Source organism: Crocuta crocuta, unplaced genomic scaffold, assembly GCF_008692635.1.
Source record: "Crocuta crocuta isolate KB4526 unplaced genomic scaffold, BGI_CrCroc_1.0 scaffold586, whole genome shotgun sequence".
Taxonomy (NCBI): Eukaryota; Metazoa; Chordata; class Mammalia; order Carnivora; family Hyaenidae; genus Crocuta; species Crocuta crocuta.
The window spans coordinates 1,005,744-1,011,743 of record NW_027532407.1 but is presented as its reverse complement, the minus strand read 5'-3'; positions in this window follow the sequence as shown (position 1 = coordinate 1,011,743).

The following is a 6,000-nucleotide window of genomic DNA, read 5'->3' as shown; positions in this document are numbered from 1 at the left end:
AAAATAACCAAAGATAATCTAAAGAGTGCTATTTGAGGGAGCAATTTCACTGTTAGACTGGGAGTTCTTTTCTGTGTTTTTGTTTGTTTGTTTTTCTTTCTTTTTCTTTCCTTTTTTCTTTCTTTTCTTGTAACTCAAAGACAGAATATAAAAGTCTAGAGAAGTCACAACCAGACACTTCAAGGTCATTCTTTCTCTGTACGTCATCTGGAGAATAACAGATATAACAGATATTTGGAGAAAGAAAAGAGAAGAAAAGAAAAGAAAAGAAAAGAAAAGAAAAGAAAAGAAAAAAGAAAGAAAAGAAAGAAAGAAAGAAAGAAAGAAAGAAAGAAAGAAAGAAAGAAAGAAAAGGAGAGAGGGAAGGAGGGAGGAAGGAAGGAAAGAAAGGAAGGAAGGAAGGGAGGGAGGAAGAAAGGAAGGGAAGAAGGACGTACTTCCATTGATACACACTGCATTTATTCCAATCTCAAATTATTTTTAAAGAAAACAAAAGGACAAATTATATTCTTTAAACTCATTTATAATATGCATTTACCAATTAGAGGAAAAACTAGATGCTAACTTATTGCCCAAGCCAAGTGGAACTGAGGTTAGATGTTACATAAAGTTACCTAAAGAAAAACACATATTTTCTTAATATTTTATGTGTAGAACTATCTACCTATATATGTGTGCACTGACATTATTAGATATATAAGGATATAGCAGATGTTAGCTGATTTCCAGATAGTGAGGTTTGTAAGATCCTATTGAAAATAATACTCCTCAGAGCTATAATTTTTTACTCAATTGGTAGGACTAGTCTATCCAAAACACCCTTTTAAAAATGGCATGAATATGTGGAAAATACAAGGAAGAAAAATCTATGTAAACGGCAAATGCCAAAATCAAGCTGAAAACTTGAGGCATGCCAAACTCTAAAAGGGCATTACACATATGTGCAAGCAAGCGAAAGTGGTCAGCCAGGCTCCATGAAACACCTCTCGGCTCAGCTGTCAGGTCCAGGATAGGAGTTTTCTCATCTACCCTGTTTTTCCTTCTTTGGTTTCTGTATGAACCTACATAAATACATTCTTTATCTAGACGGGTGTGTCTTCCTTCTGGTGTGGGTCTAATTACTGGTTTTGGAGAGAACTGAGTATTGAATTTGGCCTTGGAAATCCTGGTTTACATTGCCTTTGGGCCACAGTCCTGTTTGCTTAGGGAGAGGAGCTGGCTGCACAGAGGAGGCACCTTCTTCCTCTGCTGCTGAATTTCAATGAACAGAATCCATCAACAAAGTCAGGACATTGTAAGTCCTGACAGGCTCTGGGCCTCCTCTGGGATGAGGCCAGACTGAGGATTTAAGCCTGACACAGAACTTGTTACATTTAATATTAAAGAAACATGAAGCAACGGCATGTCCCCATGAGGCTCTTTTCTCCTTGACACTGAGGAGTGGAAGTTTTAGCCAGTCAGTCTTCTCTTTGCTGCTTTGTTATCTAAGTCTACTCAGAAATAAAAGACATCTTTTGAAGAGAGGTATGGAAACAGTGTATATGTAATAGTTGCTAGTAACACATTTTACCAACATAATTAGCAAACTGATGCCATGGGTCATAAATTGGGAGTGTGTGAATTTAGAATTTTATTTTGTCCATAGCTTTTCCTTCTTTGAAATTTGAAAGCCAGTACATTCAGCTGCCAGAATAAATGAACTCCACATTTTGGAGGCCTAACTTCATGGCAGTCACCAGGCAAGTGAGATTCAAGGGTTAGCCACAGATCCTGGTGTGTTTCTGGCTTCCTACTTGTGCATTGTTGGGGTCATGTTTAGTGGTGCTGACTCCTTCAGTGTGGTTCCTCCCAGGGTGTCTCTGATTCCTCTTGATTTATTTCATTGACAAAAATTATGTTTTAATCTGTCTGCTTCTCTGAGCCAACTGAGAAAAGAAGAAGCACAGGATGGGCCCCATTTCTTGTGAATTATCGAGACACACTGTCAGCAACTCTAAATCCTGCTGACGGATAATAGCCTCAGAAGCAGAGGAGACAGCCCAGTCTATGGAGCCTGGTGGAAAAAAAGAAAAAAAAAATCATGTCTTGAATGGAAAACAGAAGAAACTCCTATTTTGATTTAGAATATGGATTTGAGGGAGATATTCATAACCCAAATCAAAATTACCCAATAAATCCTTTTTAAATGGTTGGGGAAAGTTTCATACTATTCCTGTTTTTTTCTTGTTCTTTCCTTGGCTGGGATCAGAGTCAACCAAAACAATTTAAATAACGTTTCAGAGGAAAAGCTTGTGGGCCCTTAATGCAGATACCTCTTACACCTTCTATAAAATGGTGTAAAAAATAGTGTATAAAAAATAAGCTTGTTATTTGAACAACCAGATGGAACTAAAATAAAGGATACTGAGTGTTTTTGTGGAATTCATGTAAGTCTCATGCTCCCTGTCCTCAGTTCCAATTCATCATCTACATCCAACAAGCATTTACTGGGGCCTCTCAGGAACTTCCTCTCTGTTCTTTTTGAAGTAATTACTCATGGGAAGGTATTTGGAACTTACTGGCCAGCAAAAGGATAAGAGAAAAATATGTTTACTATGGTGCTAACATTTTTCTGTTGCATTAATTTAGGACTTAATTTTCATTCATCCTACGTTATTAAATACCAGGGAGCAGCTAAATATTAATCACATATTTTGCTTCAAGAAACTTCATGAGCTCCACAGACTGATTCAGAATAGACTCGTGGCCCAAAGGGAAGCAGACCATCAGGTATCAGGTCTAGTGCTGCTAGGCCCTTGGTGGGAGAGGCCCTTTCCCTCTCTGAGCCTCAGTGACCTGCACTTGTATGACTCTAAGAGTGAATACCTCTTTAAGGCTGACACCCTAGGTAGCTCATGTACTGCCGTCACCACCCCTTCCCTCCCTGCCCCAGACCTGGCCCTGCTTCAGTAATTCTGCCTGGATGAGCTTTGTAACTCCAGATACATCCTAGGTAGAAAGAGTTTGTCTTTATTCTGTCTCTTCCTAGTGAAAGACTGATGAAAATCTAAACAGCCCACCTTGATTCCAAGATTCATTGCATCCCCAAAGCCCACCCCTAGTAGATGCTTTCTGAAGGAGTGGTTCCAAGTTGGGGGCTAAGGAAACTCTACCAATAATGGTCACGAGAACAGCTTCTAAATGCTGATCTCATAATATTCTTGCTCAAGATTGATTTCTCTTTTGTTCCTTCTTGTGCTTTGTCCCTGAACTTTGCTAAGTGTGACTTTTGGCTCTGCTTCATTTTGGGCTTCTGCCTCCCAGTTTCCACCTTGTCTCAGTAGCAGAACTTCTAGCTCTGACCATCAGCTGTGTCCTTAATCTGGTTTATTGCATGTCCTTAAGGTCTCCTGTTCTCTTTTCCTCATAGACCTGGGCTGAGGTACTGAGGCCATTTCAAAATTCATGGCTAGGTTCTGAAAGCATGTCCGGGAAAGGAGAAAAGGGAGCAGAATGCCTGGTCTTCTAATGTTCTTTCCCTACCCTGGAAAACAGACTAAAAACTGTATTTTGCCTTTCTGAACTGCATAGGTACATTATAAAGATTAATATCTGTGAAGCCTGTGTGGATTAATGTGAAAAGCAGCCATGTAGAAGATTGCCAAGCTATTGCCTTGGCAACATCTCCACATTAGGAAGAAACCTTTAACGCAAGCTATAATTATAAATGAAGGAGACTGTTCTTGTTTTTATCAAGCACACCAAATTCTGTATTTCCAGGTGCCTCTTGTCTCCTTCAAATTAGCCATTGTACAAAACTGTCGTTTATTGCACACTGATTTAAGCAATTAATCCCTGCTCAAAAAAATTGTTTGGAATGACCTTTTCGTATTTCCTTTAGAACTGATGGTACATTTCCCCCCAAATATCCTTAATGGTAAAAAGCCTTTGTTCTATTAGGGTGGCCCTGAAAATGCCAAATGTGGGTGGTAAGTTAGCCATTAATCTAGGAAATATTAGAAAAAGAGAGAGATGGAGAGAAGAATTAGATTAATTCCATCATAACTATAACTATATATATAGAGAGAGAGACCTGATTCTAAAGTAATAAGGTGGATGTATGTGTACTCATGCATGAACATGGGTAAGAGCAAGTGTATGTATGAAAGAGAGAATATGATAGGTATTCCGGTTTGTTGGTAGACTAGTGACTTTATGTTTCACTGAACAAAGAAATCAAATCTAATAGACCATGCATGTGACAACTTCCAGCCTGTCAGGAAAATTTCTCAGCTTCGCTTTTGATTGGAAGCAAACACACACACACACACACACACACACACACACACACACACAAACAGGTGATGCCATCACTGAGAAGGCAGAAGGTCCCATGGGACATACCACAGGAACACCTTTCCTCCACCCAGGATTCACATAGCCTTGTCATCATCTCCCATCTCTGTCGCTGCAGAACACCAATCAACAGGACTGGATGTACAGACTTGTGAACGCTTTCAATTGGATTTTTGAAGAAAATGTTACTTTGCAAACTGTCAATTTGCCCCTAAAATGCAAGCTCTTCCCCTCTCCAACCATTGCTCTCCCATTTTTCCAGTGCTGCTAGGCTCTATTCCCACTATTCTTTCCCTCAGGCCTCTCTCTGCCTTTACAAAGATAAGCAATTATTTTCAGCTTCAAGAAGGATGCTGCCCCTTAGGGCCTTTACAAATGTAATAAATCTTGGAAAGGTGGATGATTTACAGATCAACAGCTACCTGGCAGATACCGTGCGATTTTGCTGTCAACACCAAGGGACTGGTAAGAATAGTTTTGCTAGCCACAGAAAATCTGTAAGGAAAAGAAGACAAATCAGAGCCTTCCCCTCCCCTCTTAAAATATTTGGTTGCTTCTTTCTTTCCCATTGTCAGTTAATTCCATTTTTAAAGGCCTAAGAGACAGAAACATACTTGCTTTGTGAATTCTAGTATTTTTAAACTCATTCTGTATGTGATTCCTGATCAACATTAACAATGGACTGAATTCCTGGGTTTGTGATATTTCCTGGATCCCCAGGTTGGGTGTGTGTGTTGGCAATGGTGTGGTTCTGCCTGTCAGATTCTACTGAGGGCCACTTAAGGCTAAGTCAGTACATGGGACCTCAGCCTATGTTGTTGCTCTTAATTCTAAGTGGTATTAGTCACCTCTAACCCTGTAACTGGCATACCTAGCTTCTTACTTTGCCAGTACTGACAATTTGCCACATTTCAGGAAATGCTTTCTTATGCCAGAGAATACAGAGGTCCCCATAGCTCTTTTTTTCCCCTGATAGATTACTGCAATATTTACAGTGGATTAGTTGGGTCTGTTTTATTCTGTTGCTTAGATTCAATTCAGGTTAACAATAATTTTGGAATCCTTGCTAAGGACAGGTATAAACACTGCAGAAGATAAATAAAAAGTTAACACATCATTCAAAATCAGGGGCTCCTGGGTGGCTCAGTCCATTAGCCTCTGACTCTTGATCTCCACTCAGGTCATGATCTCATGGTTTGTGAGTCTGAACCCTGTGTTGGGGACTGAGCTGACAGTGTGGAGTCTTCTTAGGATTCTCTCTCTCTCCCTCTCTCTCTGCCTCTCTCTCTTTGCACCCCTCTCTCCTGGCATGCATGCTCTCCCTCTCTTTCTCTCTCAAAACAAATAAATAAACATTTCAAAAAGTTAAGACATAATTCACAATATAATTGGGTAGATAATTCAAGCACAAAAAGGAATGTAACACAAGGAAGAGTAAGGCAAGTGTCTTAGGATACATATGGCATCACTCCTTTACTATTATGTTGTTAGATATTGGCCATCAGGAACAGGGCAATAATGAGGAAGATAGTGAACAATAGAAAGCAGGAAAGGAGGCTCTAGAAAACACTTTTCCAATAAATAAATTCAAATCTCAATTCTAAAAGGGGCCTGTGTTCCTCTGGCCATACTGGAACCCTCTGACAAGTGAGTGCTATGTTGGTC